The sequence below is a fragment of the Balaenoptera musculus genome, chromosome 3 (assembly GCF_009873245.2).
Source record: "Balaenoptera musculus isolate JJ_BM4_2016_0621 chromosome 3, mBalMus1.pri.v3, whole genome shotgun sequence".
Classification (NCBI taxonomy): domain Eukaryota; kingdom Metazoa; phylum Chordata; class Mammalia; order Artiodactyla; family Balaenopteridae; genus Balaenoptera; species Balaenoptera musculus.
In genome coordinates, this window is record NC_045787.1 from 136083815 (window position 1) to 136093756 (window position 9942).

Consider the following 9942-nt stretch of genomic DNA (forward strand, 5'->3'; position numbering starts at 1 on the left):
TAGGACATATCTATATTTTAGCACTTTGAAATACAAAAACGGAAATTTTCCATCACAAGCCAAAGGCAAAGTAGCATTATCAACCAGCAACCACATTTTTCCCACCAAGAAAAGAAGACTGTACTGGCAAGCAATGCCACACAAAGGGTTTCTTCTCTTTCATTGGTAATAATCTTTATAAAACAGATACACTTCCTTCAGTCTTTCCAAATAACTCACCCCACTTTCTTAAATAGTTCATTGAAAAATCTGAGTGGGTTAAATAAAAAGTTTACTATGTAACAAATGAGGGCAACATCCATTCTTTTCTTATCCTGAAGATCCTTGTGCTTATTTTGTCAGAAACACAAGAAGTAGAAATGCGATTCCATTTGTGCTAACGCTAAATGTTAATAGATTTGCCTAAACGCCTGCTAATAGCCCCCCTAAAATTAGCTAGACTAGTAGTGCATGCCTAATGTGGTGGTGTTTTTCTTGTTTCACTTGCATTTTTGCTTCTCCTTCTTTGATCAGAGGGGAAAAAAAAAAGAGCCCTAGAAAAAAGTAGAGGTCTTCGGATGTGAAACATTTCCAGCGTCACATGTGAATTCTGCAGAAAGAACATATATTCTGAAACTATCCCACAGTTCTGACATTCTGTCATGAAGGTGACAAATCCTAGTGCTCTAATGTTTCATTAAATTAAACATGAAATGTTTAATGTTTTGTTAAATTAAACATGAAGCCATGACTTTGCACCCGAGAACCACGGCCTTCTGTCAATCCCTCACATTCATCCAGGTCACTCCTTAGGTTATAAAAGCCGAGTTTTGTTTACTAGAAGTATTGTATTTCTCTCTGCAGTTAAAATGTACTTTCTCCTAATGCTCTTATAAATAAAAACCAACAAGCAACACAGTTTTTAGGTGCTTACAACGTTTCTAAACTCAGGCCCAAAGAGACCCTTAGCTAATTCTCTATTACAATTTTTTTCCTTTCAAATATCTACCACCATGACTGAGCGGCTTCCAGAGGGCAGAGGTATTAACGTTTTCGTCAGATCTCAAGCCCATTTCACAGATGGGCATGTGATTGTCCAAAGAATAGAAGACTTGCTAGAAAACTGTTGAAACAGATCTTTCAGACTAAAGAAATCTCAGACTAAAGAAACCTCAATAACCTGCCCCTGCCTCGTGTCCTTTTCTATGATGACAGAAATCGACAAGGTAAACAGAACAAGACAAAACAACAACTCAGATTTAGGAATGTATTTGCACAAGCAGAGAGGCAGCGTGCAGAGCTCTTGCGATTACTGAATAAAAGTTTTCATGGAACGCCTTAAAGCAGCAGGTAAACAAAGCATGGGCACTGCTGGGAGGGGGTGAAATGAAGCTCAGACAAAAAAACCTTGCTCCTTTTCCACCAGTTCGATTGGATGGTTATAAGCAGCTTCTTGAGTTCCTGGTAATCCATCCATAGGATCACGTCACAAACAAAATTTCCAAATGCTATTTTATAAAACATATTTGGATGATACTTTTTAAATGGGGGAAAAAAACCCTACCAACTATGTAACAACTTAAAAGGGAAAAAAATACTCATGTCCCATGATGAAAGTGTCTGAATATTTTTATACTTTTTTGTTTGTCAATTTAAGTAGGTTATAGCTTAACCCACTTTAACAAGGTTCCATCATTGTCAAACCAGCAACAGCAGAGAGAACCATCTCTTAAAGGGCAAGTTGCACAGACCCTTCCAGTTCAACCAAACTCGACATCTATACTTTCTCTTCGTCAACACACCAGCTCCTATCACTGGCCAAAAACATAAAACAGCCCCGACTGGGTAACACATCTTTGCTCAGATCTCCTGCTTGAGAACCCTGCTCCCAGTTAGTTCCCCAACAGGTAAGAATATACTTGACACCTACCATTCTGAAACTTCACGTCTGTGAGGCAAACTAAATAAATGAAACGGATCCTGCTTTAATCTTCTTTTCTAGACCACAAATGCCTTAGTCAAAAGGAAAGACAAAAAAACAAGCAAACGAAAAAAACAGCAAAGAAAAACAAATGTTCCCTGAGGTCCTTCTCTAAACCACCAGAGTACAAGCAAGGAATAGCTGTCTTTTTTACTGAATGCCCAGAATTTGTCCCTTAATATCGACAACAGAGAATTATTTCTAACATCCCTCTACTCCATCTTCCTCACCCCCCTCCCCCCGCATCTTTTCCCTCACTTCTATAATCTGTGGCCAAGACAAGGCTTAAGTTACACTTTAAATCAAAATCTGGAAGATGCTTCAACTGGATATTTGGCTGGGCAGACCTCCTGTAAAAATCCCACGTAAAGACACACTTGTTTCCTTCCTGCGAATGAACTGTGGCGTTTGTGGTCCCTCTGGCTCTCTCTAGTGCATCCTTCGCCTGTCAATGAGCTTAAGCTGCAGGACTTCAGTTGGGGTTAGCTGTCCTGCAAAGCTCATTTGGCTCTTACCATTAAGGCAAGAGGCTCTAAAGGGCTAGCAGGACACTTTTAACTATGTTGGAGGGCCCAGTCATATCGTGTTAGCAACAGCTGCACACTTACCAGGCTTTCAGGGACTAGACAGGGCTGTCCTATTCCTTCTGGGATTAGGGACACAGAAAGAAGTTAACCAGTGGTTCACTGCAGCCATCCAGGCTGCACCAGGTTCTTTCTCCCAAAACCAAGTGAGGCCGCTTCCTCCAAACTTCCTCCTCCATCGGCTTCTCCTGGAATATACGGCCCGCCAAGGCCCTGGCTGCTGTTTCCAAACTACTACTCAGTAAAAGGATTTTAAAGGCTGTGCCGGGAGCCCGGAGCTTCAGGTCCCAGTTTGGCTCTTTCTCCATCAGCATTCCTCGGCAAGCCTGCACAGAGTGAGGTATGCTACATTATTTATGTCAGCTCTAGGCTCTGGAAAACACACACTGGCATCCTGATTACTAAGAATCCTCATGGATGCAATTAAACCGTTCCCACATATATTTTTTCACTGTCCCCCCCCTTCCCAGATTCAACCTCTTTCAGAGGAAACAAAAGCACTTTGAGGCATATCCCAGCTCATCCGATACGAGCCAAGACAGCACTGAAACATGGTCACGACGGCAAATGAGCAGAGGGAAAAGGACACTTTCCCTGGAGTGGGCGGAAGACACTCCACGGAGGAAGGTGCAGATAATAGTTTGGGGAACACCCGGCAAGTGGCCTCCCTGGGTTGGGGATATTGCTACGGAAGCAGCCAAGTGGAGGCGCTACCAAAAAAAAACCATTTTGATGAATTCATGGAAGACTGATTTCGAATGGGCTGTCAAGGGAAGGAGGGAGCATTTGGCAACACAACTAACCTTCCAAGCTGGCTGAAGAGCGATCACGCTCACCCAGCAAATGCTCCTTGGTGCCCCATCCAAGTCACAGCTCTAGATGGGAAGATCACGGATTTAGCCAGGTTGAGCAACGATCCTGTCCCCAAGTCTCCTCTTTAGCAGAACGAACAACTCTCCAAGTTGTGGTCTGCCATTTCCCCTCTGGTCGCTAGCTCAGCATGCGTTCTGAGTCGGGCCTCTTCGCAGGCAGAATGCACTGCACGCTGGCACAGCAGAGGAGGGCTGATGACAGCAACTTCGTCCTCTGTAGGAGTAGTGACAGGGCTATGAATCTCCCCCGGTCTCTAGCTAAAAAGTCCCTGCTTGGCAGGCAGAGGAGGCACAGGTGACTTCACTTTGTGAAAGCCCCAGGCACTGCTTAGTGAAACCACCTTTGGCAGGACCTCACAGTGAAGTCAGTTTATGGAGGCAAGAAGTCGGCTGGGGGAAAGGCAATGTCTCATCCAAGAACACAAGGAGAAAAGAGCAATCTGCTTCCTCCAAAGGCTTCCTTTGAACGTGTATTCCTGTGTTGAGTCAGGTTTTTTTTTTTTTTTTTTTTTTTTAAGTGACTGTCACTTCCAATGACTTAGTCCATCCCCACTCAGATATCTTGGGTGGAAAATTGGTTTGTGAGATGGAAACAACGGTAGAGAACGCAGTGTAGGTCAGTGGAGCAGAGCCCGGAGGGGGCAAACCCACTCTCTGATGCACACGGTAGCAAAGCAATTTGCTCCAGTGCACAAAGAACAGAGCTTTCCTCAACCATAAACAGATGAAAGGGGGCATGACAGCGCACACACACACACACACACACACACAGGTACACATTCACATACCACAAAATGATACAACCCAGGCACCCAAAGATCTGGTGAATGGAAAACAGATACAAGTTGCCTTATGGGATGATTTCAAATTAGGGTACTGGCTGCTTAGATCCAGAACGCTGGGTCATTCAATCCACTGACCCTTAAGGAGGCCTTGGCCACACGTGGGCACCACTGTGCTCTCAGCTAGAAGTGAATTCTCTCATCTTCTCCACTAAGGAATCCAACCCACACTGTAAATTTTGTTGGAAAGGACTTAGAAGCAACTAACAAGAGTGATGAGAACAGAGGTGATTCCTTGGGAGGAAGATTATTTAAGAATATCATTTATTCCTCCAGTAACTAAGCAATCATCAACGTAGAGGCTGACCTCAGGCTAAAAATCTTGGCAAGGATCCCCCTGAGAGCCTCTTGCTGCCCACCAGAGCTGCAGTGTGGGCGAGACCCAAGGATCTACCAGTGCTTTGCTAACCTGTGGCCTCAGACGAGCTGTCCAACCTCCCTGAGCCTCCGTTTTCTCATCTGGAAACTATGGAGAGTGAGACTCACTTCTAGGATTTTGAGGATTCAGTCAGAAAGGTCAAGGGCTTAACCCAGTGCCTGGCACCTTGCGAACTCACAATTAGCCTTGGTGTCTATGAATTTTCAAAAGCTTATCGGTTCAGTGGCACAAAACTGACCCTGACTGGTTCACAGACGCCCGAGCCCCGTCTCTAAGTGCTCCCCCAACAGCTGGATTATTATTGACAATCTGTGTGCCAAGTGCTGTAGTTATCTCGCTCGTTTCCCCTCAGTAAACTTGCTCAGATGAGTTGCCCCATGACAGAGATGTCAATAAAAACTAAAGAGAGTATAAAAACTGAGAGTATTAAGAGGCAGATTGTGAAACTTTTTTTTTTTTAAAAAGGGAATTCCAGCACTTTAAAAATCAACTGAATACCTTTCTGTTGATTAAACTGTAAACTAAAACTATTTCAGAACTTTGATATCCGAAGCAGAACTGCTCTACTTGAGATGGAAGAAAAAGTAGCCTGAAGTCACATCCTCTAGAAGCTTCTATCCACTTATCCACACACCCCCCTTCCACAAGCTACAAAAGGAACGGAGATTGAGAACCTCTAATCTAATACAGAGCTAGCATTTTATTAAAAAAAAAAAAAAAAAAGACAAGAAGGAATGGAGAGATTAAGGGACTCTCAATTTCATGTCCCCCAGCATAGTTCAGCTGAAACCCATGGGACTGACATCCTGTCAAATGCTCCTTCCATCCCCCTGCAAGGCCGAGGGTAAAACCAATGGAACTCAGGTTTTTATTTCACTGTCCAATAAATTGGTTTTGACTCAATCCAGTATTTCTACTTCAATACTGTGCGTGTAGGACCCATACTTAACTTCATAATGAACTTAATTTTTTTTTTCAGAAAATGATTATTTAAAATTTTAAGTTTCTCCATAAATGAGGTTTCACAGTTTTCCTTAAGCCATTTTACTATCTAAGGGTTTTGATCAAGGTTTTTAAGTCTGTTGAATGAGAAAGGCAATACTTCAAACTCTTCCTATTTTATAAAGGCTGCATTTTCAATGGATGATAACATACACAAGTTATTATCAATATCTTTGAAAAATAGAGACATTTATCCATGTAGCTCTTCTCTAATGATCTAGTTAATAAATCACTGTATCCTCTTCTGTATATACAAACACAGGAGGTCCTTAATATGCAGTTATTTGAAGTATTAACCACACTCCTTCTTGCTTACATAAACAAGAACTATCAAAATTATAAATCTTCAAAAGAAGCAGGTTCTACAACATTTCACTACTAAGAAATAGCCACACAAAGTGCGACTACGTCTCTATGAACAGCTGGATTGCATGGACATCGTTAAGATCCTTTTCTCAATTCAAGTTTCAAACAACTCCATCTTTCGCTTTTTGTCAAACCACCTAAACAAAAACGCGGTATGTTGCATCATTCGCTGAAGCTATTTCTCCAGTTGAAACATGAATTATGAGTTCTTCTGAAACACAGCAGCTAAATCAAGTTGTAACATGCTTTAGTCACGGCACAGATCATGGCTAATCGCTTTCTAATACAAGTCAACATTTTGCTGCATTAACATTTCTCTTATTTTTTCCTCCATGGCATGTACTAGATTGGGCGGCATGAAGTTGAACATTTCTTCTCTTACCAGGTCTCCTTCATCTGAGGGTAACTGACTCTGCTGGGCCATTTGTGCTTTTACAATGCGTGGGGCTTGAATGCTTGTCTTACGACACAGGCTTCCTTTGTAAATAACGTGGAGGAACTCTTGGTGGGGTTTAAATTCTATGTTGTTTTTTTGTTTCCCATGTGGAAGCTCCAACTCCATCCCTGATAATGAACAGCCCGAAATATGTACTCCTGAGACTACCTAAGAGGCATGGGTGTGTCTTGTTGTCAGCAGGGTTGAGAAACTACCCTCGTGTCCAGAGCAATACAATGGATGGCCTGGGGCACCTACATCCTGTTTCCATCAGGCAGAACAACTGCTTGAGGGTATCCTTTAAACTGGGGGCTTAAGAAATGAAAGTGGCAGAGAAGATTCAGAAATTGTGTAATCCTCATCTGAATAACTTTCTTCCATGAAGCAAAAGAAAAACAGTCATCGGATTCCCCTCAAGTTAAAGTTAAGCTCTTTAGGAAGATGACTCAGCATTTTTCTCGTCTGTAGAGGCTGATTCAGAAACTTGGTTGATTCTACAGCATTCCAAGCTATGGTGGGGCCAGAAGGCAGCAGGGTTTCTGGTACTGAGCCCACAGAGAGAGTGCAGGGATGGGGTCGCTCCTACGCCATGCCTTCTCTTTCTGCTCCAGAACAAGATATCCTAACCCTTCCTGGGATATTTTACGATGATGTGGCTCTGTTTTCCCTTTTTAGACTGAATCACCAGTGAAGGTAAGGTATTCCTAGTGTTTTAATAACCATCCTCCAACCCAACTCTCTCCTTCTGAGCCACTGTACATCAAAGGCAAGATCAAGATAAATTACTCATCCTAACATGGATTGAAAGGGTTTCCCCGGGACCTACATGGTCATTTAGTCCAAATCTCTCATTAATATACGTGAGGAAAAAGAAGATGAAGGAGGATAAGGGATTTTCCTAATGTTCTCAGGGCTCACAATGGAGCTGGGAAGAGAACACTAGCATGGAAACTCCTCTCATTTATATGGATTTATTATCTTATTTCCCTTCTCTCCCTTCCACACCGACCATCCTCCCACTTTGCTGCCCTTTGCCGGACCTGAAAAAAGATCATGGTCAAAGTTTTCTTAGCCTGTGATTGCCTGTTGCCAGGGAGGAAGTTTAAATCTGGGCACTGTTCTTAGGAAGCCTTTGTAGGATGTTCAAATGCCCATTGTGGACGGGACCACAGTTACAGGAGCAGCTGTTCCCCAAAGTGTTCACAGCTGGAGCGTGGCCTCTCATGTCCAACCTCTTGTTCAGACAGAACTGGTTTTGAATCTCTGAATGGTGTATGTCCTAACTTTAGCTTCTGTATAAATATACCAGGAAGATAATGGTGCCTGGTCCATCTAGCTCTTCTGAAGTTTAGACTTAATTAGCCATGCCTGGCACATGCTGAAGACTGAGTAGCTAGGCACTGTCATCGTAATCTCTGCAACATGGACTTAGATACATCCTAGGAGAGTCACATATTCTCCTCTAGCACTTGAGAATCCCGGGCAGAGCCCACTCATTCGGAGGACTCCCTCTCTGAAAGGCGTGTCTCCTGAGTGGCTGGAAGCATCCTGTCTTATATCCTTCCACTGGGAAGAGGGTTGATAGGGCGTGTTGGATTGGGGCACCATGAACACGCTCTTTTCTGCTTAAATCCACCAGGAAGACAGGACTTCAGACAACAGGGAATTGTGATTCAAATCCCATTGAGCCCCAGGGCATCAGTGTGATGTGTCTCTGCCTGGGGACGTAAGCTCACGGATTCCCACTCATCACCGGATTCCCACTCATCACCGCTGGCTGGGAAAGGGTGGGGCTGGCCCTGACACTCCTATTAGTTCAACAGGTGGGGAATTTTCCTAGATCAGCATTTCTCAAATGTTAGTCATACTCCTACCACCTTCTGGACCTTTGCTCTACCCAGTTGCCCCCTGCATGCAGGGGCTACAGCTGTCATTCCATCCAATCTTTGCTTCTTCCAGTTACTTAATATTTTTCTTTACATTTACTTGTTTCTATTTTTAGCCTCATCCTAGCTAGTAATATCCATGAAATCACAGCTTAGAACTGCTAGCTATATATGTCTACATATATATACGTGCTTATGAGTATATACATACAATTCCTCATATGCATTTCAATAAATAAATATTAAAATAAAAACATCAGTTCCGTGCCTTTTAAGGATGTCTTGTATTTTTGTACCACACACATTGACACCGACATGGCACTCAGACATGTGTTTGGAAATAGTGTCCTAAATGAAACAGTACTCTCTTTTCTTTTTCTTTTTTTGAACTACAATGTGCCTTTTCCTTTTCAGAATGCAGTGCCTCAGAGTGAAATGTCACCAGGAAAAGAAATGCTCTAAAAATGAAGTTTTGATTATGTCCTATAGCCTGGATAGAAAACTCAGAGAAGAGCCCACAATGCTACTTTTCATCCCGGGGACTGATGCTTGAGGGTGTTAAAATGCTATTTATTTTCTGACAGGCCGCTTGGGCTTGGCACCATGTAAATCCAACGTGTTTGTAGAGGTTCCCTTGGGGACAAAGGAAGAATCATCTGTATAGATCAAATGTGTATTAGCTGCATTAGCAATTGGTCCCTGGAGACTGATAAAGACTTTTTTAGACAGGTTTCCCTGCACAGCTTTTTAAGAGCTTTCATTGAACTAGCCTGGGCTATACGAGTTTGGGGCTTTCTTCACGTCCTAAGTGTCAGAAGAGAAAGGTGGAAAATGAGAAGCTGGGATGAGAACAGCTACCTTCATCGAAGGCAAATCTCGATACCACGTCCACGCTCCCTTCCCCCATCAATATTTCATGTTCCCAGAGTCATAAGAAAACACATCTGTTGCCTTCCTGCATCGTAATTTGTGCGATGGCAGAAAGATTATTACAGCACAAGTTCAAGACTTTAAAAATTCATTGCCTTCTCAATTTAGAAAGCTGACTGTGGTTAGCACTTAGGAAGGCTCCACAGACCTGAAGTGACCAAGGAGGACAGAGTCCTGTTCCTAAGAAATCTGTGCAGCGTGAGATGCAGGGAGGGAGGAGATGCTCCCAACAGCTACTGCCCGGGCTGCCGACTGAGCCAGGGAGGTGGAGGCCTCAATTCTCTGCTTCCTGTTCACAGAAGGTTTGCTTTGTTCCCTGGCACCATCTGGGGGTACAGAGGGAGAACGCTGCCCTGGTTGTAAGCTCCAAGGCAAAATCCAAGTTTTCAGCAAGCATGTATTCTCCCTGCTTTTTCAACATTCCATTGCTCTTTCCACCATAGCATAGTGGTTCCCAGGGCTCAGCTCAGTTCTCTCTGTGTGTGTGTGTAGAATTGGCAAGCTCTCTAGTAAAGCAACTCCCTTTCAGAACCCTGGGCAGTGACGTTAATAGTCCTCCAGCCTCGGAAGACCTTCCAAGTCATTAATCTGGGTTGTTTTGACTGCTTTCCTTTTACTTCCGGACACATTTCAGAGACTTAGACAATCTCACAACATCACCCCCATTCTCACTAACTGGGATGCA

The 9942-nt window shown here is 43.3% G+C and overlaps 1 protein-coding gene across 1 annotated transcript in view; it reads right to left on the bottom strand.

The window, feature by feature from the left end:
• The window catches only part of TENM2 (teneurin transmembrane protein 2), a 463195-nt gene extending 459572 nt beyond the window's left edge, over positions 1–3623 (bottom strand). Inside the window, exon 1 of the mRNA XM_036847957.1 lies at positions 3348–3623. The gene's annotated coding sequence lies outside the window, so the exon portion shown is untranslated. The remainder of the gene's footprint in view (positions 1–3347) is intronic.
• Positions 3624–9942: the final 6319 nt, after the last annotated feature.